Here is a 27,183-nt window from a genome sequence, read left to right as displayed (position 1 = left end):
TTACTCCTGCCGTTAAAATGTGCCTTTAAACATCTACTGCGTAATTGTACTGACATGTTCGCTGAATGAAAACAATCTATTACCCATTAACAGTGTTACACGTGATTGCAAACACATCGACGTGTTAGCACCCATTCGCTTTAGTTAGCAGGATCTAACAGTACATGTTGACATGACTTGCCGAGGTCCTACATTCACGAAATTTCATTTATAATAATTTTGCAACCATATAAATAAATTAAGAAAGTATGTGTTCAAACCAACAATTTCCATTTCTTTCTGATATCTTAATGAACAGTAATCTATTGCAGTAAGTCAGGTTCCGCAATTAGTCTCAGTAGTAATGCCTGGTTGGTTAAGGGTTTTGTAAACAGTCTCCACATTCGTGCAAGAATATCGTCCTGGCCTCCTGTGAAGCAGGACTGTCGACCAGGAGAATGGTCAGCCATTGGATACAGTAACTTACATGCCTGGTTGTCTCATTGTCCAATAATATAACTTCTTCTCCCTGTGGATTTTGCAAGAAGAACTAGTAAATCAATTCTTATTAGAGACTATCCTTTCTGCTTCAGACGTTCAAATCCTCCGGCATGATCGTGCCATAAAATTTGACATTCTGCAGGTTTCTCTACAGGACAGGGTATTGTTGTTATTGGAGGTCAGAGATGGGAAGCCCAGGCCACTATGCACAAGGGTCATTCAATAAGTAAAGCCAGATTTTTTTTTTCTCAGAACATATTTATTGTAAAGTGTCAGAATTTGGTGGCAATATACATCAACATATCTTGTCCATGTCCTATCTTTCTCCATAGTCTCCTTCACATTCTATGGTTGTACGCCGACGTTATGGAAGACCATGTATTCCCTGCCTGTAAGAGCTCTTGTCCTGTAGGCGTAGCCATGTTTTCACTGCACGAATGACACTCTCCTCATCTTCAAATGGTATTCCCCATAGAGATTCTCTAGGCGGCCCAAGAGACAGAAGTCCGAGGCGGGGGTGTCTGAAATGTAGGGTGAATGAGGCAAAGATGTCCATCGCATTTGGCGATGTGTTCCTGGGTTCTTAGCCTTGTATGTGGGCGTGCATTATCGTGTTGGAGCAAGAATTCTGCTGTATTGTTGCCTGATCGAACACGTCGGACACGGGTCTTCAGTTTATTCAGGGTCTTCAGTATGCCTATGAATTGATGGTTGACCCTCTTGGCATCACATCCTCGAGAACGTTGCCATCAGGATCGTGGGAGACTGTCACCGTGTCGTTTCCGGCAGAGGGAGTTGTCTTGAATTTCTCCTTTTGTAATGAATGAGGATGATACAACTCCATGGACTGCCTTTTTGCTTCCGGCGCAAAATGGTGCACCCAACTTTGTCCTCCATAACGATCCGTGACAGGGGCGTCTCCGTCGGCCTCATAATGCTCCAACAATTCATATGAAATTGCCATTCTTTGAACCTTGTGGTCCGCTGTTTGCATTCGTGGAACCTGACGTGAGCACCTCTTTAAATATCCAAGAGTCTCAGTAATTGCAGACGCACTTCCAATGCTGACTGACAACTTTAGACAACTGTAGAGTTGTGATAGGCCGGTCGTCACGAATTATTGCATCCGCACGGTTCAGCATTTCTGCAGCAGTGGCTGTGACAGGACGTCCCGAGTGTGGCTGATCATGGAGTTGTGTTTCTGCGTTTCCTGAGGCTGTAACTTCTTTTACCCATCGCCCAGCTGTACTCCTACAAACTGCAGCACAAAAACGTTTATGGATGTTCCTTTTCTACACACAAGAATTTAATAAAACCACGCTGTGAGTCGTATGTAGACGTCATTTTTACGATATACTACGGCTTTGCTATCTCCAGAACGGTTCGAAACTTCACCAGCACACAGAAAAAACATCAAACGTGAAGCATCAAGGAGGTTTCTGTGTAATTTTTTTTTTTTTATGTGGGGCATTACTTATTGAACGACCTCCGTAGGACTGTAGGAACCACTGGGTATCGGCGTAAATAGCCGGTGTTTCAAACAGTTGAACCAGAAATCCAAACTAAAAGAAATACAGTGGCATTGTCTGATGGATATTCCAAAAGTCAAAATCTAAATGGTGTATGATTCTGAGGAATCAGTTAGGTTTCGTGCCAGGCTGAGAGAAGTGTAGGTGCCATTTCATTAACAAGGTCTCACCTAGTATCATGGTCTTGTTCTATTTGTACATTTCTTTTGCATTTGTCTGTCATTTTCATGGGGTCGGCATGCATCTACATCTACACGGATAATCCGCAAGCCACCATACGGTGCGTGGCGGAAGGTAGCCTGTACCACTAGTAGTCACCTCCTGTTCCACCCACGAAAACAGCAAGCTAGAAACGACCATCAAGATGCCTCGGAATGAGCCGTAATTTCTTGTGTCTTATCTTCGTGGTCCGTACAACTGGGAACTGATTGGCACCCAGAAGTTTAAGGGCTGACAAGCTCCTCTTCCTGTCTCCGCCACATTACTCCCAGGAGGTGGATGTATATCGTAACTGTCTCTGTATAGTGTCAGCCATGTGAAAATGTGCGAATGTTTTTCTAAATTCTTGCAAATCCTTAACTGAGATGAGACTTGGAAAGGAGTCTGGTATTTACCACATTGGGTGTGGGGAACTTTCTAAAAACCACATCCAGTCTGGGTAAAACCACAGCCCTCATCATTAATCTCCCAGAAAGATTCAGTCGAGAATCCGGCGCACATGCTCGAATCCTGGAAATGGTGCGTTAACACATGTGGCTGTCCATGCCCGTGTCTTGTATCAGTGTCTGTTGTGGGAAATATCTAATATACCTGTTGTCTTGGGTATGGGAATCTCAGTAGCGCAAAAGTATAATCTCATTTCGAGGATCATCATAGTAAAGCGAAGATTTTTAACTACGCCTCTTTTGTGTGGATAACAAAGATTTCCCAATATTTGGCATAGTTTGGGACGCCACCATATCACAAATCTCCATGAATGTCGGGGTAATTCTTCTAAAAATGAATTCTGACACCCTTCTGCTAGTGGTAGCATTGACTGAGTGGTTACTTAACGTTTGCAGGCTCGTAGTTCAGCTAGTGATTATTCGTCTAATAATTTTGTATAGATCGCTATATAATCTCATTCGAATTCCTTCCTAATCTGTAATATACTCATCTGCTGAAGGACGTGCTCTGAGAAGCATACATTAGACTTTTCCTAATATATCAGAGTATTAGTTTTGCTTGTTCACGGCGCATTGCTTCACTAATGGAAGTGACGTCAAATGTCTGTGCATCAAGGAGATACAAAGTAGTCTTTTCTAAACAATAATGTTTTCAGAACACAAGACACATCGGGAACATGTCTTCCTTTGCCAGAAAATGTTCGCTTTGTGACACCCTTCTTTCTCGCTCACAGCTGAATGTTCCCAGCTCATATAGGTCCGATGTACTTCTGTCTGTACTTAAAACCCGGTGAAAATCCCACTTCAAAATGAAAACTATTTGTAGATTCCCTGATTTTCTCTGGTTATACGAGATCTGCATCCCTTAACTGTGATCAGGAAACCATTTTCTTCTTTGAACATGCTAAAAATAACATGTTAAATCACTTGTTGGGCTCCTTGTTCTCTGAATAAACCATACATAGGATACCTATAATCTCACACTTTTTTGGAGGAGTCAATACCCCACTGGGACTATATCCATCATTATCTTATGTGTTCAAACCAATAAGTTCCATTTCTTTCTGTTGTCTTAACAACAGTAATCCATTACAGTAGGTCAGATTCCCCAATTAGTGACACTAGTAATGCCTGGTTGGTTAAGTATTTTATAAACAGTCCACACTTTCATGCAAGAATATCGTCCTGGCCTCCTGTGAAGCAGGACTCTCGACCAGGAGAATGGTCAGCAACTGGCAACAGAAACTTACACACCTGGTTGTCACCTTGTCCAGTAATATAACTTCTTCTCCCTGTGGATTCTCGTAAACCAATTGTTATTAGAAGACTATCCTTTCCGCTTCAAACCTTCAAAACCTCCTCCATGATCGTACCATAAAATGTGTCATTCTGCTGGTGTTTCTTCAGGACAGTGTACTGGTGTTACTAGAAGACTGAGATAGGAAGCCCAGGCCACTATGTACGAGGATCATTCAATAATTAACGCCCGATTTTTTTCTAGGAACGTATTTGTCGTTAAGAGTGGGAATTCGGTGGCAATATACATCAACATGTCCATGTCATATTTTTCTACATAGCGTCGTTCACGTTCTATGGTCGTACGCCGACGTTGTGGAAGAGCATATTCCCTGCTGGTAAGAGCTCTTGACCTGTAGTCGTAGCCATGTTTTCATTGCATGAATGACACTCTCGTCATCTTCAAAGAGTGTTCCCCAAAGAGAATCTGTAAGTGGCCCAAGACACGGAAGTCCGAGGATGGGAGGTCTGAAATGTAGAGTGGATGAGGCGATGATGTCCATCCCATTTGGCGATGTGTTCCTGGGTTCCCAGGTTTGTAAGTGGGCGTGCATTATCGTGTTGGAGCAACATTTTTGCTGGATTGTTCCCGGATCGAACACGTCGGAAACGGGTCTTCAGTTTCTTTAGGGTCTTCACTATCCCTCTGAATTGATGGTTGAACCTCTTGGCATCACATCCTCGAGGATGATGGCATCACAATCCGAGAAGACTGTCACTATGACTTTCACGGCAGAGGGGGTTGTCCTAATGACCTGGTGTTTCAAACAGCTGATACAAAATTTCAAAGAAAAATTAGTGTAGTTGGTTTATGTGACTGGGATTTGAAAAGCACTGAGGAAGCCATTAGAATTAGCAACATTGATTGGAACCGCTTTACTGACTCAATCACATCTAATAGCATGGTTCTCTTTTTTTCGCTTGTTTCCCACATGTATATGAGATTGGCGTGTTTTGGAAGCAGGTCCACCAGATGCCTTTAATGTCGCCACCCCATTATCCCTCCAGCACGGAGATGTGTACCCCAACTGTCTGTGTATAGTGTTACCTTTGTGATAGTCTGTGAATGTTTTATCTGAATGTTTTCGAAACTTGTAGCTCACTCATCACTTAGCTACTAGTGTGACATTGAGCAATTGATAATTGGGAAAACACCTAAAACCGACATCCACGCTGGCTAGCGAACTGTTTCTCGTCGTTAATCTGGCACTCGGATTCAGTCCAGGTCGAGTTAGTTGTTTGTCCTCGTAAAAGCAATTTATCGTTCTCCACATAAACGCAATTCAAGTTTTTCCAAATTTTTAACGTTTTGCAATCGTTAAGAAAGGGGTCTCAGGAATATACATTAAGCTTTTTTCTAACATATGTAAGGAATAGGCTTATCGGCGTATCGCCTCTCTTCACCCTAGGTGGCACTGTTCGCTGGTACATCATAAAGACATAATTTTTTTCTTTCCAAGCAAGAACATGTCTTAACTTGTTCTACAATTATCTCTTTGTAGTATCCTTTTTTCTTACCCACTGTTAAATATTCTCAGTATATAGAGGTACTGTATACTTTAAACCTGAAGAAAAATTCCAATCTCAAATGAAGGTTATTACAGATCACCCTGATTTTTATATTTGTGTAAGATCTACATCTTGTAACTGAGCCCGGGAAACCCATTTCTGCTTTGGACATAACAAAAATAGATTATTACATCACTTGTATGGTTTCCTGTTAACTGAATGCCCCATACATACGATATCTGTGATCATAAACTTTGTCCAGCGATATACCTCTTTCATCCCTGTAGACTGTTCAACCAGAACTAATTAACCTATAGATATTACAAAATATGTTTCCTGCCTCAAGCCCTCAAACTCTCTGGCGTAATGATAAGATAACTTTTCGTATTCTGCTGGTGTTTCTTCTGGGTGATCTATGAGTCCTTTTGGAGGGTTGAGACGGAAAACCAAGGCCACAGTGTAGGACTCAAAGAACCAATGCATGTTGGTTTAATGACCTGGTGTTTCAAACAATTGATACAGAATTTCAAAGAGAAGTAAGGGTAGTTGGTTCATGTGACTGGAATTTCAGAAGCAAAATGTATATTGTATACCGCACTTAGGAAGCTTTTAGTATTAGAAACATCGAATAGAACCACATTATTGACTCAATCACATCTAATACCATGGTTCTTTTTTTTCGCATGTGTTCCACCTGTACACGAGATCGGCATGTTTAGGAAGTAGGTCCACCAGACGCCTTTAATGTCGCCACCCCATTATCCCTCCAGGAAGGAGATGTATACCCCAACTGTCTGTGTATAGTGTTAGCTTCGTGAAATTCTGTGAATGTTTGTCTACATTTTTTCGAAGCTTGTAACTCACACATCACTTAGCTACTATTCTGATATTCAGCAATTGTTAATTGGGAAACCGCCTAAAAACCACATCCAGGCTGGCTGGCGCACTGTTTCTCGTCGTTAACCTGGTAACCGGATTCAGTCCATGGTGGATGCCCCATCCCCGGTCCCAGAAGCGATGCCGTAACACACGGCTATGCAGGCTGGTATCTTTTGTCATTGTCTGGTCTGGAAAACCCCTAATATGTTTTCTTTGCTAAGCTACGCTCTGTTGTGCAGAAGTATAGCCTCATCTCTAGTACCACCATTGCAAAGAGTCAGCCTTTCTTTGCTCTCCCTATATTCTGTGGAAAACAGTGATATTTGGCATAGTTTGAGACGTCACCATATCGCATATCTCCTTGACTGTCTTGGTAGTTTTTATTGGTATCTCTTTTAACCCTTCCTGCATGTGGTAGGGTCCTCTGTGTGCTTACTTAACCTTTGCTGGCAACACATAGCTCGTAATTCTGAAGGAGGTCGAGCTAGTTGTTTGCCCTCGTAACAGCTTTGTATCGTTCTCTACATAATCACAGTAAAATTATTTCCTAAATTCTAACATAATCCAATCGTTAAAAAAGATTTCTCAGGAGTATACATTACGAAGTTTCGTAATGTCAATAAGGAATGGGCTTATTCGTGCGAATCTCCTCTCTTTACCCTAGGTGGCGCTGTGAGCCGGTGCATCAGAGAGACGTATATTTTTTTCTTTTCAAGCAAGAACATGTCTTACTTTTCGTACGGCAATGCGTCTTAAAGCTCTCAGATCCCATGCTTTCCTTTCTGGCGAGATATACGTGGTAAAGTTGGTTATGTTCGATCCCAGTGCTTTCACACCCACTTCTCCTCTGATGCATAATTAGCTCAGCATATTATGTGTAATTCTTCTTCTTCCCCTTCTTCTTCTTTCGGTGCCTATCCGGTTCAGATGCCGGATATAATTATGACTATTCTTCTCTTCTTGGTAGATAGAGGTTCACACCTTTTTCACATAATTACGCAGATATCTCGTAGATATAAATTGTCAAATGTTAAAACATTCACGAATTGAGAGATTTTCGGTTCCATTAACAGTGAAATTCGGTTCAGAGATATTATAAAATAAAACTGCCACAACTTGCTCATTAGAGAGCAGTTTTGAAACCCTTTTTAATATTTTACTCCTGCCGTTAAAATGTGCCTTTTTACATCTACTGCGTAATTGTACTCACATGTTCGCTGAATGAAAACAAACTATTACCCATTAACAGTGTTACACGTGATTGCAAACACATCAACGTGTTAGCACCCATTCTCTTTAGTTAGCAGGTACTAACAGTACATGTTGACATGACTTGCTGAGGTCCAACATTCACGAAAATTTATTTATAATTATTTTGCAACCGTATAAATAAATTAAGAAAGTATGTGTTCAAACCAACAATTTCCATTTCTTTCTGATATCTTAATGAACAGTAATCTATTGCAGTAAGTCAGCTTCCGCAATTAGTATCAGTAGTAATGACTGGTTGGTTAAGGATTTTATAAACTGTCACCACATTCGTGCAAGAATATCGTCCTGTCCTCCTGTGAAGCAGGACTCTCGACCAGGAGAATGGTCAGCCATTGGATACAGTAACTTACATGTCTGGTTGTCTCCTTGTCCAATTATATAACTTCTTCTCCCTGTGGATTTTGCAACAAGAACTAGTAAATCAATTCTTATTAGATACTATCCTTTCTGCTTCAGACGTTCAAATCCTCCGGCATGATTGTGCCATAAAATTTGACATTCTGCAGGTTTCTCTTCAGGACAGTGTATTGGTGTTATTGGAAGTCTGAGATGGGAAGCCCAGGCCACTATGCACAAGGGTCATTCAATAAGTAAAGCCAGATTTTTTTTTCTCAGAACATATTTATTGTAAAGTGTCAGAATTTGGTGGCAATATACATCAACATATCTTGCCCATGTCCTATCTTTCTCCATAGTCTCCTTCACATTCTATGGTTGTATGCCGACGTTGTGGAAGACCATGTATTCCCTGCCGGTAAGAGCTCTTGTCCTGTAGGCGTAGCCATGTTTTCACTGCATGAATGACAATCTCCTCATCTTCAAAAAGTATTCCCCATAGAGAATCTGTAAGCGGCCCAAGAGACCGAAGTCCGAGGCTGGGGGGTCTGAAATGTAGGGTGAATGAGGCAATGATGTCCATCGCATTTAGCGATGTGTTCCTGGGTTCTTAGTCTTGTATGTGGGCGTGCATTATCGTGTTGGAGCAAGAATTCTGCTGTATCGTTGCCTGATCGAACACGTCGGACACGGGTCTTCAGTTTATTCAGGGTCTTCAGTATGCCTATGAATTGATGGTTGACCCTCTTGGCATCACATCCTCGACAACGTTGCCATCAGGATCGCGGAAGACTGTCACCGTGACGTTTCCGGCAGAGGGAGTTGTCTTGAATTTCTCCTTTTGTAATGAATGAGGATGATACAACTCCATGGACTGCCTTTTTGTTTCCGGCGCAAGATGGTGCACCCAACTTTGTCCTCCATAACGATCCGTGACAGAGGCCTCTCCGTCGGCCTCATAATGCTCCAACAATTCATATGTAATGGTCTTTCTTTGAATCTTGTGGTCCGCTGTTTGCATTCGTGGAACCCATCGTGAGCACCTCTTTGAATATCCAAGAGTCTCAGTAATTGCAGACGCACTTCCAATGCTGACCGACAACTTTAGACAACTGTAGAGTTGTGATAGGCCGGTCGTCACGAATAATGGCATCCGCACGGTTCAGCATTTCTGCAGCAGTGGCTGTGACAGGACGTCCCGAGTGTGGCTGATCATGGAGTTGTGTTTCTGCGTTTCCTGAGGCTGTAACTTCTTTTACCCATCGCCCAGCTGTACTCATACCAACTGCAGCACAAAAACGTTTATGGATGTTCCTTTTCTGCACACATGAATTTAATTAAAGCACACTATGAGTCGTATGTAGACGTCATTATTACGATGTACTACGGCTTTGCTATCTCCAGAACGGTTCGAAACTTCACCGGCACACAGGAAAAACGTCAAATGTGAAGCATCAAGGAGGTTTCTGTGTAATTTTTTTTTTTATGTGGGGCATTACTTATTGAACGACCGTCGTAGGACTGTAGGAACCACTGGGTATCGGCGTAAATAGCCGGTGTTTCAAACAGTTGAACCAGAATTCCAAACAAAAAGAAATACAGTGACATTGTGTGATAAATATTCCAGGAGTCAAAATCTAAATGGTGTATGATACTGAGGAATCAGTTAAGTTTCGTGCCAGGCTCAGAGAAGTGTAGGCGCCATTTCATTAACAAGGTCTCACCTAGTATCATGGTCTTGTTCTTGTTGTACGTTTCTTTTGCATTTGTCTGTCATTTTCATGGGGTCGGCATGCATCTACATCTACACGGATAATTTCTGAAGATATATAACTTCAATAAGAATAGAAACTGAAGCAACGAATTAAAATTTGTGCCACAGCTAGGACTTAAGAGCTGCTTTCTAGGCAGGTGTGCTAACCACTACGCCGCTATAGCATTACGGCTACCCCAGCTACGTGGCCTCCCCTCCTTCATTGCTGTTCCTAACACAAACTTTAGTTCACACCTGCAGCTCATTTTCTCATTCTTTTGTCGTCGGTGTTGCCGAGGCTCCCCGTCGCTGGAATAGCACCCCAGCTCGGATGCCTAGTAAGTGGGAGACCTTAGGTAAATTCCTAGCTGTAGCACAAATTTTAGTTCTTTGCTTCAGCTTTTATCCTTACTGAAGTTATATATTTCCAGAAATTTTTATCTGGATGTTTGCGAATCGTATAAATGAGACAGGGCTGGTACTAGCCTATTATTCATGTAGCGGGATGTTAGAAACCACCTGTTAACCACATCCTATCTGGCTGACGCGCCGGCCTCCATAGTTAACCTCCTATTTTCATCCGATCATCGCTACAGCTCCGTCACATGCCACAGGAAGTATTGTATTCTGTAAAAGTTATTCATCTAATTTGTAGCCTTCAAAACACTGAAACCTAGAATGAAAAATGTCAGAGACGCCACACTTTCGAGCCCAAGTGGGTCCAAAAGTAAATTTACATAAAATTCTCCACTGAATTTTTTAAGACAAACTCTGATCTTCAAAATTATGTTTGATGTTTTGCTTAAAGTAATTGATTAGTCGATGATGATTGCAGAAGTATCGTCCACTTGTAGTATTTCCTGTACATACGTTTTGTGATTTCTACACTGCTCTGGTTAATGATAGTCACACGCTCCTTACTCGTATCTAGAATTTGGCCCATATTTAATGCAGTGACCTCTTGAAGATCGATTTCTGATTTGAAGTTGTCGAAAGTCTGGTTCTCTTTCGCAACCGTGTAGGCAGTGCGAAAGATTCTTGCTGTAACTTCTTTCTCTTTTCATATGGTTTTCAAGCATTTTCCAATGTTTATTGTTAACACTCTGCAAAAATTTTTACACCTGCTGCGTTAGGTGCACTGTCTTCGTGATCAAATCTTTTTTCTCAACGCTGTTTGTTGCTGGCTCGAGCTTCCCCAAAGATAATCACATTCAGTACATTGCTTAGACATTTACGTACCAACTTTTTTTTCTTTTCCTTTTTTTCTTCAAACCTCACAGCTCAGTCTTTCGTGAGTGCAATAAGCCAAAATTATTTTTTTTTACAAAACTCTGTCTTTTGTTCAAACCTCCAACAGTCTGGCAACTGTTAATCACCTTCTTTGACGTCCTCAGTAGAAGGAGACAAAGTGACGCTGGTTGAAGAAGGCACTGGTAAGTCCGTATGAACTTTTCCACTGACTGCCTCGGTCATTTTTCAGCTTCTTCGCTTAGTTTTTGTTTTTTAGGTGTTTTACTTAAATAACTAGTAATTTTAGCTATTGTACACAACAAACGAACACTTGACGCACCTGCCCGAATCCCGAATGTGGCGCTTTAACATAAGGGGCTGTAATAATGGCGTGTGACGAGGACCTCCCATCGGGTGGACTGCTCACCTGGTGCATGTCTTTCGATTTGACGCCCCTTTTTTTTTGCTTTTCTTTTGTTTTTTTTCTTTTTCTTTTTCTTTTTTTCTTTTTAATCTTTGTTCTCTTTTTTTTTTAACATACTCTTCATGTGGAACCGCATGCTATTGCTCAGTTACTCTCTCTCTCTAACTTTCCTCACTTTTTTTTCCTAATATGAACATATATGTACTAGTTTATAGGTAGACATATAACACAGATACATGGAGACTCGTTATATTTCACCACTTGACGCTAACTATATATCGAGACTTATTTTTGCTAGAACAACATGTAAGACGCAAGAATGAGATCAGTGTACGAATCATCAAAACTCAGTTGCGAGACTAAATGGACAATTGAGGGAAATAAGAGGAGCTCGCACACATCTTAGAATTGTTTCGCATATGCATGATGCAAATCAGCTGATAAGAAACTGGCAAAATATTCGTGGTGTTTTTCACTGTTTTTGATCTTAGAATATTGTTCCCAAATGTAAGTCAAAAAGGTAAGTCCATCGTGAATTTGCCGATAGACGAGGGCGTGGACAGTATAGCCCAACAACCACATAGCAGTATTGTGTTTTGCACGTGGGAAATATTTAAAATTCGGTACAATTACACTGTCAACAGAGACGTGGGCCGGCGTAGTTCGCGTGATGAGAGTCACCATTAATTGGCAAGTCCTCCACACATCGGAAACGTCACGACATTGCAGGCGGTGTTCCCTGGTGTCAGGCAGGCCACACCTGCCACAGTTGGGGGAGGCGAGAAGCTGAATATCGGCTAAACGCTGATCGGTGGGCAGTGTGTTGTTGACAAGTTTGTACCACAACGCAGACACATCGGACGGCAGAATACTGTTATTGATATTTGACCACACTTGCTTCCAGTTTACAGTACGTAGGCGAGCTTCCAATTTATTGAGGGGAGGTTGTCCCGTCGTTTCAATATAGACCTGCCGTGCTGTCCTGTGTGGATCCGTGCCCGTGCGGAGGACGTAACTTCTATTAAGGATATACTCTCGTACAAAAGACGTACGGTAAGGGATGTTCGCCACCGATACTGGGGCGCTTTCAGATTCTGGACGATAGGTTTCCAGCAGGGCTGCTGTCGATCCATCGGGGAAGCCGGCCTGCAGTTCAGCAGTGTGGTTCACGAGCAACGCTGCACATTTGCGACTGGAGTCTACTAGCCCGAGTCCTCCCTGTGATCAGTCCAAATCACAAACTGTTGTTCGCACTTTGAAAATTTCGTGATGCCAGAGTAGCCAGTAAACTGCTTGAGATATAGCGCGTCCTAGTAGTTTCGGCACGCTAAGCAACTGCGCCATATACCATGCCTTAGAGAGGATAACGGAATTGATGAGTTTGACATTCTGGTGCAAGTTAAGGTGCAGGGTTGCGTGGCTATGCAGAGGCACTTAATGGAGTTGAGAATTCTTCTCCAATTTCGTGCTTGCATATGCTGCGGGCACGCAGTTATATCTAGACCCAATACTTGGTGGTCTCTCACGACTCTGTACCATGGACGGACAATATCGGTGGCTAGCAGACCCAGTGGAAGTAGAACAGTTTTAGAAGTATTGATCGCTGCTCCAGACGCACGTTCATACTGGTGAAGGGAGGGGCGTATCGAGCCTATGTCTGCTGTGTGGTCAATGAAAGCGCCTACATCATCTGCGTATGCCACACATTTAATGGAAGCATTGTGTATTTGTACACCTTTTGATGTCCTGCCTATTGTTCTGAGAAGCGGGTCTATGGCGATCACGAATGGGAACACTGACAGCGGACATCCTTGCCTGACACAGCAGCAAATAGGGATCGGTTTAGTTTGCCATCCATTTCATGTGACTATCTTGCATAGCCGGCCGGTATGGCCGAGCAGTTCTAGGCGCTACAGTCTGGAACCACGCGACCGCTACGATCGCAGGTTAGAATCCTGCCTCGGGCATGGATGTGTGTGATGTCCTTAGGTTAGTTACGTTTAAGTAGTTCGAAGTCTAGGGGAGTGATGACGTCAGATGTTAAGTCCCATAGTGCTTAGAGCCATTTGAGCCAATCTGGCGGCAAATGAAACACATGTACATTCTCCTGGTCATTTCAATGTCGAAATTTAAAATTTTGTCAATGTTGGTATTTAAAAATATTGTAATATCCGCTGCAGAATAAGACATCATTTTCCCTTGTCCCAGTAAAATTGCAAGCAGATTCAAAGGAGTGAACAATTTGCTGGAAAATCAGTACTGTTCGATACCATAATACGCAATGTGTTTCATAAAAGGTGATTCCAATTATATCCACGAGCTAATCGTGTAATTATAAGATACTATACTGGATTATTTAGTAGAACTTGTCAAATTCAAACTGTAGTGAGCACTTCAGGATTAGCTTACTCAGCGGCCGAAACCGCTAACTGCAATACATAATACACTGCACGAACCTCTATAACACGGAAGGCACGGAAATATTAAACGTTTTGACGCGAAACGCAACATAAACACGAAATGTTCACGACTTGTTTCCGGTGACGCTTACCCAGTCACGTAGTAAGTCCTCACGGAACTGCAGCTCTAGCGGGATATTCTTACCTCCAGTACATTATAAACATTTACATCAATGATGGCAGTCCTGTATGCTAATTGAACCGATATCTTAGCAGATTCCAGTGTCGTCCACTATAGCAAACTAGAAAAAGCCCTGCCTTTCTCTCAGAGGTCTTTGTTCCTAAGAAGTAGGGAATGAAACTCTTAAGATGTTCATATTCGTCAAAGATTAGTCTCTCTGAAAAAGGATATGCTCTTGGAGAAACCAATTTCTGCCGGTGCCCTAGGGCTGTGACTTCTGTCGACATTCTGTCGCCGGCCGAGGTGGTCTAGCGGTTCTAGGCGCTCTGTCCGGAACCGCGCGACTGCTACGGTCGCAGGTTCGAATCCTGCCTCGAGCATGGATGTGTGTGATGTCCTTAGGTTAGTTAGGTTTAAGTAGTTCTAAGTTCTAGGGGACTGATGACCACAGATGTTAAGTCCCATAGTGCTCAGAGCCATTTGAACCATTTTTTTTTTTTTTTTTTTTTATTTTCTGTCCTTACGATCTGTAGATAAATTGGTGAGTAGCGTGTGAAACTGTCACGTATTGTATTCGTTCAGGTACAACCTCCTCTTAGTAGAAGTTCCGTAATTTCTTGGCTTGATTTGTTGCTCATTCGTCGTGTGAGGTTGTGCTGGACGGCTTCGCCAACTGGAAATACTGACGTCAACAGAGTTTTAATTTCATAACCAGTATTCACGTCGTCTTGCAGGTCCGGTGTTTAGCTGTGTATGAAAGTTTTGTTCTATTGACAGTGTTGCGGTAGATTTTATGCAGGAAGTGTGAAAGGCACTAGCTTGTAGAGAGCACCCAGCCATACAAATTCGCGTATAGTCTTGCATTTAACTTGAGTCACGTGGAAAAGTAGAATCTCCAACTTGGATTTCAAGGAATTTGAAATAGTGAGAGGATTCACAGAGCATGGGATTGTAATGAGGAGCACTGGATCTGGTTACCTTCATTCCAGCATATTGATCCCTGTAGCAGAATATATTATCTTGTCCATACATTCTGGTTGCTCACTAATGAGCTACGCTATGTGATCAAAAGTATACGGACACCCCCAAAAACATAAGTTTTTCATATTAGGTGCATTGTGCTGCCACCTACTGTCAGGTATTCTATAGCAGCGACCTCACTACTGATTAGACATCGTGAGAGAGCGTTCATTGTAGCGGAACGTGCCGCGGCATCAATTGTTAAATTTACTGTGGACATAATGAGTAAAACTATTTTTCACTCATTACGCATCGCGATGTACTGTTGGCAGTTTTTCGGGGCATTTTCACAAGCCAAAGGTAGCCTCACAATCAAACAAAGACAAAGCAAAAATGGACTAAATACAATTACAACAAGGAGCAATAAATTGCCGGTGATCTGTGAAAGAAGGAGTGACAAATTAGTAAATGCGTTGCGCCAGATGCAATCTATATTTAACATTAGGTAAATAGGAGCAGATGTATAACTGACTATTACTCAGAAATTCACAAAAAATACGATCCTGGCCGGCTGTCGACAAGTGTAACCTCCCAACAGTTTAAACCGGTAACCTAGCAATAAAAATGTGACTAATATATAACCTTTCAATAATTAACTGACTGTGAATCTAAACTGGTGAATCTGGACGTCAGCAATGCTTCGTCATGACCCTCAAAAGTCATTCTAAATAAACTGAAAATCGTACGTCAATTATGTCGCCGGATAACGCCTAGATATCTGCTCCTATAAAAAAAATTTCTGGAACAGTACAGTGCAATGCTGGCCACTAGATTTTATTACGTTTGAAAAACAACTAATTTTCTTTACGATAATTGGCGTGACTATGGATAGGAGAAATTAGTATAAACTTTCAATTCAGGTGAATGACGTCAAAAGTTATCTTTATAAAAAAACATTATAGTTGAAGAATTATTGGAAAATATTTACATGTGACTTTTATATAACAATAGTACAAAATGATTGGTAGCAATAAAATTATGCGCGCGGCAATAGATGAAAATTATTTTGCTTTTACCTAATACGACATCGCCCAGGCACCGCCATCGTTCTCCACTACAGGCCTTGGTAATTCCATATATGACACATGTGCTCTCTGTGAGCTATACAACTAGACAACTGCTCTCTAAGAGCGAGCTGAGCCAACCGTCCGAGTGCGAGCTACTACTCGTACTATAGACGTTACATCTGTTCGAGTGCACTAGCAATAAATTCCTTGGTGATGGACCTCTTGCTAGCGTTGTTGGTGGGTTGAGGGTGGAAATCAAGTCCACAATGTAGGACTCTAAGAAACGGTGGGTATTCACGTAAAGAGCTGGTGCGCCAAGCTATTGATCCAAAAACTCAAAGAGAAAGGATGGCAGTGGCTTTGTGTTACAGAGATTCCAGCAGACAAAATTACGTGCTATATCACAATGAGAAACCTGTCATGGTCTCAGCCGGGATCTAAGGTAAACAGGAGTTGCTTTATTATTTATTCGGTCTCGACTAGTGTCATGGTCCCCCTCTTGTTTTTTTCCTGTTGCCTCGGGGGTCGACATGGTTAGGAACTGATTCGGCAACATTAAGTTAAGGGCTGAAGGTATGCGAGGCGCTTTCTATCAGCTCACTCTCCATCCTCTCCTACTCCCGTCCCTCTGGGAGAAAGATGTATACTCCAACAGTTACAGTGTTAGCCATGTGAAAGGGTGCGAATGTTGTTTTCTAAAAAAGTATAGAAGTTGAAGCAACAAATTAAAATTTGTGCCACAGCTAGGACTTACGTGATGCTTACTAGGCAGGTGTGATAAGCACTACGCCACTAAGCATTATGGCTACCCCAGCTGCGCGGCGACCCCTCCTTCATTGCTGTTCCTAACACAAACTTTAGTTCACACCTGCAGCTCATTTTCTCATTCTTTTGTCGTCCATGTTGCCGAGGCTCCCCGTCGCTGGAATAGCACCCCAGCTCGGGTGCCTAGTAAGTGGGAGACCTTAGGTAAAATCCTAGCTGTAGCACAAATTTTAGTTCGTTGCTTCAGATTCTATCCTTATTGAAGTTATATATCTTCAGAAATGTTTATCTGGATGTTTGCGAATCGTATAAATGAGACGGGGCTTGGTACTAGCCTGTTATTCATATAGTCGGATGTTAGAAACCACCTGTTACCACATCCTATCTGGATGGTGCACCGGCCTCCATAGTTAACCTCCTATTTTCATCCGATCATCGCTACAGCTCCGTCACATGCCACAGGAATTATTGTATTCTGTAAAAGCTATTCATCTAATTTGTAGCCTTCAAGACACTGAAACATAGCATGAAAAATGCCGGAGTCGCCACACTTTCGAGCTCAAGTGGGTCCAAAAGTAAATTTACATAAAATTCTCGACTGAATTATCTTCAAAATTAGATTTGATGTCTTGCTTACACAAATTTTTCGTCGATGATGACTGCAATCGTATCGTCCACTTCTACTATTTTTTATACGTTTTCTATTTTTTTTTAGACTGCTATGGTTAATTATATTCACACGCGCCTTACTCGAATCTAGAATTCGGCCCATATTTAATGCAGTGACCTCCTGAACATCGATTTCCGATTTGAAGTTGTCGAAAGACTGGTTCTCTTTCGCAACCGTGTAGGCAAAGCGACAGATTCTTGCTGTAACTTCTTTCTGTTTTGATATGGTTTTCAAGAAAACATTTTCCAATGTTTATTGTTAACACTACTAAAATTTTTACACCTGCTGCTTTAGGAGCACTGTCTTCGGAATCAAATATCGTTTTTCTCAACGCTGTTTGTTGCTTTGTTGCTGGGTTCGAGTTTCCCCGAAGCGAATCACATTCAGTCCATTGCTTAGACATCGACATATCAGTGTTTTTTTCTTTTCCGTTTTTTCTTCAAGTCTCACAGCTCAGTCTTTCTTGAGTGCAATAAGGCAACATTTTTTTTTATACAAATCTCGGTCTTTTGTTCAAATGTCCAACTGTCTGGCAAATGTTTATCACCTTCTTTGACGTCATCAGCAGAAGAAAATAAAGTGACGCTGGATGAAGCAGGCACTGGTAACTCCGTTTGAACTTTTCCACCGATTGCGTCGGGCATTTTTCTACTTCTTCGCTTTGTTTTTGTTCTTTAGGTGTTTTACTCAAATAACTAGTAATTTTAGCTATTGTACACAACAAACGAACACTTGATGCACATGGATTTTATAGCTTTACTCGGCAGAACTGAGCAAGCACAACACAATAGTGACAGGTAGAGCGGGCACTTGACACATCAAACCGAGTCGAATTGGATAAACTGACAGAAGTGACATATGGGAGTGTAGCGGAGCTCGTACAGAATGGTGGACCAGGCAGGGGGGGTGAAGAAGAATCAACTAACTATAGCCATCTCCCACTGCCCTCCACTGAGTAGATCTAGACGCAGTGCAGTGTATTGTCGCACCAAGTATGCGTGGTTTTACATCGCTTCACCTGTCAAAATTTGCTGCTTTGATTACTTTTTCGTCAGAGACAACGGTAAAGTGTACTGGTGTTGTCATATATTGACGACGTAATGACTTGTACGTTGTTACAGTTAAGGCTGTTGGTAGCCATAGAGGGCACTCCGAGGAAAAATCAGAGACACAATGCAAGGAGCAAAGATTGGTAGCGTTTAGGTTACCTGAGATAAGTAGTAATACTAGAGCAGTGCAAATTGCGGATTCTCTGCGCAGCTGTCCCAGGGGAGAAGTTTCACTTGAAAGAATTAAATGGCATTTCCATCCACCGCCTGGACATTGTCGTGAGGCATCATTCCAGAAGATGTCCGCCCGCTTAGCTGAGTGGTAACGGGCTTGCCTCTCATGCAGTGGGCCCGGGTTGGATTCCCGACCGGGTTGGAGATTTTCTCCGCTTGGGGACTGGGTGTTGTGTTGTCCTCATCATTATTTAATTCTCATTTTCGGCCGCAAGTCACCTATTGTGGCACCAACCGGAATAAGACTTGCTCTTGGCGGCCGAACCCGAATGGGACATGTCGGGAAACAATGCCATCCGATCATTTCATTTCATTTTTTTACTACTGAAGATGTCCACAAACAGGCACGTCTTAGCAGAGGCAGAAAACTACATACTTGCTGCTGAGAACTGCAACGTTAGTGTGTTTACACGGGTTAGAGTGCTACTCCAGTAGTCCCCACCCACAGAAGGGCGGGGCCAAGTGACGTAAAACACTGTTGTTGCTGGGCGTAATAGGATTGGCAGTGACTTTTAGCTTTCAGTTGAACGCTGTTGATATCAATGTCGACATACAAAATTTTGTAAATTTCGATATTTAAAAATATTGTAGTACCCGCTGCAGAATAAGAAATCTGACTTTTTTCGTTGTTCCAGTAAAATTTCAAGCTGACTTACAGTACTGAATAATTTGGTGGAAAATCAGTACTGTTCCATACCATAGTACGCAGTGTGTGCTTCATCAGAGGTGATTCCAATTATATCCACGAATTGTGTAATTATAAGAAATTTGACTTGATTGTTCAATAGAACTTGTCAAATTCAAACTGTAGTTAGCACTTCAGGATTAGGCTACTCAGCGGCCGAAACCGCCAACTACAATAAATAATACACCGCACGAACCTCTATAACACGGAACGCACGGACATTTTCAACGTTTTCACGCGAAACGCATAATAAACACGAAATGTTCACTACTTGTTTTCGGTGACTCTTACCCAGACACGTAGCAAGTCCTCACGGAAAAGCAGCTCTGGTGGGAATTTTCTTCCTCCCGTACCTTATAAAGATTTAAATGAATCATGGCAGCCCTGTCTGCTAATTGAACCAATATCTCAGCAAATTCCAGTGTCGCCCACTATAGCAAGCTAGAAAAACCGCTGCCTTTTTCTCAGAGGTCTTTGTTCCTAAAAAGTAGGGAATGAAACTCTTAAGATGTTCATAGTCGTTAAAGGATCGTCTCCCTGAAAAAGGATATGCTGTTGGAGAAACTAATTTCTGACCAGTGCCCTATGGCTGTGGGTTCTATCAACATTCTGTCCTTACCATCTATAGGTAAATTGGTGAGCAGCTAGTGAAACTGTCACGTCTCGTGTTCATTCAGGTACAACCTCCTCCTAGTAGAAGTTCCTTAATTTCTTGCCTTGATTTGTTGCTCATTCGTGGTGTGGGGCTGTGCTGGACGCTTCCGCCAACTGGAAATACTGAATTCAGCAGTGTTCTAATTTCATAAACAGTATTCACGTGGTCCTGCAGGTCTGGTTTTTAGCTGTGTTTGACAGTTTTGTTCTATTGACAGTGTTGCAGTAGATTTTATGCCGGAAGTGTGGAAGGCACTAGCTTGCAGAGAACACCCAGCCATACAAATTCGCATATCGTCTTCCATTTAACTTGAGTCGCTTGGAAAAGAAGAATCTCCAACTTCGATTTCAAGAAATTTGAAATAGTGAGAGGATTCTTCAGATTCACAGAGCATGGGTTTGTAATGTGGAGCATTGGACCTGGTTACCCCCTTTGCAGCATATTGATCCCTGTAGCAGAGTATATTTTCTTGTCCATACATTCTTGTTGCTCAGTAATGAGATACGCTATTTGATCAAAAGTATACAGACAGCTCCAAAAACGTAAGTTTTTCATATTAGGTGCATTGTGCTGCCACCTACTGTCAGGTATTCCACATCAGCGAACTCAGTACTCATTAGACATCGTGAGAGAGCGTTCATTGTAGCGAAACGTGCCGCGTCATCAAATGTCGTTAAAATTACTGTGGACATAATCATTCAAATTATTCAAGTCGGCTTTTCCGCTCATTACGCATTGCGATGTACTGCTGGCAGTTTTTCGGGGGCTTTTCACAAGTCAAAGGTAGGCACAAAATCAAACAATGACAAAGCAAAAATTGAACAAATATAATAACAACAAGGAGCAATAAATTGCCGATGATCTGTGAAAGAAGGAGTGACAAATAAGTAAATGCGTTGCGCCAGATGCAAACTACTTTTAACATTAGCTAAACAAGAGCAGGTATATAACTGACTACTTCCCAGAAATTCACAAAAAATATGATCCTGGCCGGTTGTCGACAAGTGTAACCTCCCAACAGTTTACTTCCGTAACTTCGCAATAAAAAAAATGTAACTTACCTCTCAATAAAAATGTACTCATATATAACATTTCAATAATTAACTGACTCTGGATGTAAACTGGTAAACCTAGACGTCAGCAGTGCTGCGTCATGGCCCTGAAAAGTCGTTCTCAATAAACTGAAAATTCTTATCTCAATTATGCCGCCGGATAACTCGTATATATCTGCTCCTATAAAAAAAAATATCTGGCACAGCCCAGTGCAATGCTGGCCACCAGATTTTGTTATGTATGAAAAACAACTGATTTTGTTTACGATAATCGGCATGACTATGGATATGAGAAATTAGTAAAAACTTTAAATTCAGATGAATGACTGTCAAAAGTTATCTTTATAAAAATGATTATAATTGAAAGATTATTGAAAAATATTTACATTTGACTTTGATATAACAATAGTAGAAAATGAGTTGTAGCAATAAATATACGCGCGCGGCAATAGATGACAATTATTTTGCTTTTACCTTATATAACATCGCTCAGGCACCGCCATCGTTCTCCACGACGGCCCTTGGTAATTCCATATAGGACACAAGTGCTCTCTGTTACCTATACAACTAGACAACTGCTCTCTAAGAGCGAGATGACCCAACCGCCCGACTGCGAGCTATTACTCCCACTACTGCCGGCACTGCACTCTGGTCTGCGATTCTATTGTAGCATACATATCGCATGCAGCGCGTGAGCAGTCCATCGAAGTTACATCAGCTCGAGTGCACTAGCAATAAATTCCTTTGGTGATGGACCTCTTACAAGGGTTTTTGGTGGGTTAAGGGTGGAAGTCATGTCCACAATAAGGGCTCTAAGAAACGGTGAATATTCACATAAATAACTAGTGCGACAAGCTATTGATCCAAAAACTCAGAGAGAAAGGAAGGCAATGGCTTTGTGTTACAGAGAATCCAGAAGACAAAATTACGTGGTATATCACATTGAGAAACCTGTTAGGGTCTCAGCCGGGACCTAAGGTAAACGGGAGTTACTTTGTTATTTATTCGGTCTCGACTGGTGTCATGGTCTCCCTCTTGTTTTTTTTCCTGTTGCCTCGGGTGTTGGCACGGTTAGGAACTGATTCGGCAACATTAAGTTATGGTCTGAAGATATGCAGGCGCTTTCTATCAGCTCACTCTCCATCCTCTCCTACTCCCGTCCCCCTGGGAGAAAGATGTATACTCCAACAGTTACAGTGTTAGCCATGTGAAAGGGTGCGAACGTTGTTTTCTAAATAAGAATAGAAGCTGAAGCAACGAATTAAAATTTGTGCCACAGCTAGGACTTAAGAGCTGCTTTCTAGGCAGGTGTGCTAACTACTACGCCGCTATAGCATTACGGCTACCACAACTGCGTGGCCTCCCCTCCTTCATTGCTGTTCCTAACACAAACTTTAGTTCACACCTGCAGCTCATTTTCTCATTCTTTTGTCGTCGGTGTTGCCGAGGCTCCCCGTCGCTGGAATAGCACCCCAGCTCGGATGCCTAGTAAGTGGGAGACCTTAGGTAAAATCCTAGCTGTAACACAAATTTTAGTTCTTTGCTTCAGCTTTTATCCTTATTGAAGTTATATATCTTCAGAAATTTTTATCTGGATGTTTGCGAATCGTATAAATGAGACAGGTCTTGGTACTAGCCTGTTATTCATGTAGCGGGATGTTATAAACCACCTGTTAACCACATCCTATCTGGCTGGCGCGCCGGCCTCCATAGTTAACCTCCTATTTTCATCCGATCATCGCTACAGCTCCATCACATGCCACAGGAAGTATTGTATTCTGTAAAAGTTATTCATCTAATTTGTAGCCTTCAAGACACTGAAACATAGCATAAAAATGCCGGAGACACCACACTTTCGAGCTCAAGTGGGTCCAAAAGTAAATTCACGTAAAATTCTCGACTGAATTTTATAAGAGAAACTCTGATCTTTAAAATTAGATTTGATGTTTTGCTTAAAGTAATTGATTAGTCGATGATGATTGCAGAAGTATCGTCCACTTGTAGTATTTCCTGTACAATACGTTTTGTGATTTCTACACTGCTGTGGTTAATGATAGTCACACGCTTCTTACTCGTATCTAGAATTCGGCCCATATTTAATGCAGTGACCTCTTGAAGATCGATTTCTGATTTGAAGTTGTCGAAAGTCTGGTTCTCTTTCGCAACCGTGTAGGCAGTGCGAAAGATTCTTGCTGTAACTTCTTTCTCTTTTGATATGGTTTTCAAGCATTTTCCAACGTTTATTGTTTACACCTGCTGCGTTAGGTGCACTGTCTTCGTGATCAAATCTTTTTTCTCAACGCTGTTTGTTGCTGGCTCGAGCTTCCCCAAAGCTAATCACATTCAGTACATTGCTTAGACATTTACGTACCAACTTTTTTTTCTTTTCCTTTCTTTCTTCAAACCTCACAGCTCAGTCTTTCGTGAGTGCAATAAGCCAAAATTATTTTTTGTTACAAAACTCTGTCTTTTGTTCAAACCTCCAACAGTCTGGCAACTGTTAATCACCTTCTTTGACGTCCTCAGTAGAAGGAGACAAAGTGACGCTGGTTGAAGAAGGCACTGGTAAGTCCGTATGAACTTTTCCACTGACTGCCTCGGTCATTTTTCAGCTTCTTCGCTTAGTTTTTTCTTTTTAGGTGTTTTACTTAAATAACTAGTAATTTTAGCTATTGTACACAACAAACGAACACTTGACGCACCTGCCCGAATCCCGAATGTGGCGCTTTAACATAAGGGGCTGTAATAATGGCGTGTGACGAGGACCTCCCATCGGGTGGACTGCTCACCTGGTGCATGTCTTTCGATTTGACGCCCCTTTTTTTGCTTTTCTTTTGTTTTTTTCTTTTTCTTTTTTCTTTTTAATCTTTGTTCTCTTTTTTTTTTTTTTAACCTACCCTTCATGTGGAACCGCATGCTATTACTCAGTTACTCTCTCTCTCTCTAACTTTCCTCACTTTGTTTTCCTAATATGAACATATATGTACTAGTTTATAGGTAGACATATAACACAGATACATGGAGACTCGTTATATTTCACCACTTGACGCTAACTATATATCTAGACTTATTTTTGCTAGAACAACATGTAAGACGCAAGAATGAGATCAGTGTACGAATCATCAAAACTCAGTTGCGAGACTAAATGGACAATTGAGGGAAATAAGAGGAGCTCGCACACATCTTAGAGTTGTTTCGCATATGCATGATGCAAATTAGCTGATAAGAAACTGGCAAAATATTCATGGTGTTTTTCACTGTTTTTGATCTTAGAATATTGTTCCCAAATGTAAGTCAAAAAGGTAAGTCCATCGTGAATTTGCCGATAGACGAGGGCGTGGACAGTATAGCCCAACAACCACAGAGCAGTATTGTGTTTTGCACGTGGGAAATATTTAAAATTCGGTACAATTACACTGTCAACAGAGACGTGGGCCGGCGTAGTTCGCGTGATGAGAGTCACCATTAATTGGCAAGTCCTCCACACATCGGAAACGTCACGACATTGCAGGCGGTGTTCCCTGGTGTCAGGCAGGCCACACCTGCCACAGTTGGGGGAGGCGAGAAGCTGAATATCGGCTAAACGCTGATCGGTGGGCAGTGTGTTGTTGACAAGTTTGTACCACAACGCAGACACATCGGACGGCAGAATACTGTTATTGATATTTGACCACACTTGCTTCCAGTTTACAGTACGTAGGCGAGCTTCCAATTTATTGAGGGGAGGTTGTCCCGTCGTTTCAATATAGACCTGCCGTGCTGTCCTGTGTGGATCCGTGGCCGTGCGGAGGACGTAACTTCTATTAAGGATATACTCTCGTACAAAAGACGTACGGTAAGGGATGTTCGCCACCGATACTGGGGCGCTTTCAGATTCTGGACGATAGGTTTCCAGCAGGGCTGCTGTCGATCCATCGGGGAAGCCGGCCTGCAGTTCAGCAGTGTGGTTCACGAGCAACGCTGCACATTTGCGACTGGAGTCTACTAGCCCGAGTCCTCCCTGTGATCAGTCCAAAACACAAACTGTTGCTCGCACTTTGAAAATTTCGTGATGCTAGAGTAGCCAGTAAACTGCTTGAGATATAGCGCGTCCTATTAGTTTCGGCACGCTAAGCAACTGCGCCATATACCATGCCTTAGAGAGGATAACGGAATTGATGAGTTTGACATTCTGGTGCAAGTTAAGGTGCAGGGTTGCGTGGCTATGCAGAGGCACTTAATGGAGTTGAGAATTCTTCTCCAATTTCGTGCTTGCATATGCTGCGGGCACGCAGTTATATCTAGACCCAATACTTGGTGGTCTCTCACGACTCTGTACCATGGACGGACAATATCGGTGGCTAGCAGACCCAGTGGAAGTAGAACAGTTTTAGAAGTATTGATCGCTGCTCCAGACGCACGTTCATACTGATGAAGGGAGGGGCGTATCGAGCCTATGTCTGCTGTGTGGTCAATGAAAGCGCCTACATCATCTGCGTGTGCCACACATTTAATGGAAGCATTGTGTATTTGTACACCTTTTGATGTCCTGCCTATTGTTCTGAGAAGCGGGTCTATGGCGATCACGAATAGGAACACTGACAGCGGACATCCTTGCCTGACACAGCAGCAAATAGGGATCGGTTTAGTTTGCCATCCATTTCATGTGACTATCTTGCATGGCCGGCCGGTATGGCCGAGCGGTTCTAGGCGCTACAGTCTGGAACCACGCGACCGCTACGGTCGCAGGTTAGAATCCTGCCTCAGGCATGGATGTGTGTGATGTCCTTAGTTTAGTTACGTTTAAGTAGTTCGAACTCTAGGGGAGTGATGTCGTCAGATGTTAAGTCCCATAGTGCTTAGAGCCATTTGAGCCAATCTGGCGGCAAATGAAACACATGTACATTCTCCTGGTCATTTCAATGTCGAAATTTAAAATTTTGTCAATGTCGGTATTTAAAAATATTCTAATATCCGCTGCAGGATAAGAAATCTTTTTCCCTTGTCCCAGTAAAATTGCAAGCAGATTCACAGGAGTGAACAATTTGCTGGAAAATCAGTACTGTTCCATACCATAATACGCAATGTGTTTCATAAAAGGTGATTTCAATTATATCCACGAGCTAATCGTGTAATTATAAGAAACTATACTGGATTATTTAGTAGAACTTGTCAAATTCAAACTGTAGTGAGCACTTCAGGATTAGCTTACTCAGCGGCCGAAACCGCTAACTGCAATACATAATACACTGCACGAACCTCTATAACACGGAAGGCACGGACATATTAAACGTTTTGACGCGAAATGCAACATAAACACGAAATGTTCACGACTTGTTTCCGGTGACGCTTACCCAGTCACGTAGTAAGTCCTCACGGAACTGCAGCTCTAGCGGGATATTTTTACCTCCAGTAGATTATAAACATTTACATCAATGATGGTAGTCCTGTATGCTAATTGAACCGATATCTTAGCAGATTCCAGTGTCGTCCACTATAGCAAACTAGAAAAAGCCCTGCCTTTCTCTCAGAGGTCTTTGTTCCTAAGAAGTAGGGAATGAAACTCTTAAGATGTTCATATTCGTCAAAGATTAGTCTCTCTGAAAAAGGATATGCTCTTGGAGAAACCAATTTCTGCCCGGTGCCCTAGGGCTGTGACTTCTATCGACATTATGTCGCCGGCCCAGGTGGTCTAGCGGTTCTAGGCGCTCTGTCCGGAACCGCGCGACTGCTACGGTCGGCGCAGGTTCGAACCTTGCCTCGAGCATGGATGTGTGTGATGTCCTTAGGTTAGTTAGGTTTAAGTAGTTCTAAGTTCTAGGGGACTGATGACCACAGATGTTAAGTCCCATAGTGCTCAGAGCCATTTGAACCTTTTTTTTTTTTTTTTTTTGACTACCTGTCCTTACCATCTGTAGATAACTTGGTGAGTAGCGTGTGAAACTGTCATGTGCTGTATTCGTTCAGGTACAACCTCCTCCTAGTAGAAGTTTCGTAATTTCTTGGCTTGACTTGTTGCTCATTCGTCGTGTGAGGTTGTGCTGGACGGCTTCGCCAACTGGAAACACTGACGTCAGCAGGGTTTTAATTTCATAACCAGTATTCACGTCGTCT

The sequence above is a fragment of the Schistocerca serialis genome, chromosome 1 (genome assembly GCF_023864345.2).
Source record: "Schistocerca serialis cubense isolate TAMUIC-IGC-003099 chromosome 1, iqSchSeri2.2, whole genome shotgun sequence".
In the NCBI taxonomy this organism is placed as follows: Eukaryota; Metazoa; Arthropoda; class Insecta; order Orthoptera; family Acrididae; genus Schistocerca; species Schistocerca serialis.
This window is presented reverse-complemented; position numbering follows the sequence as displayed.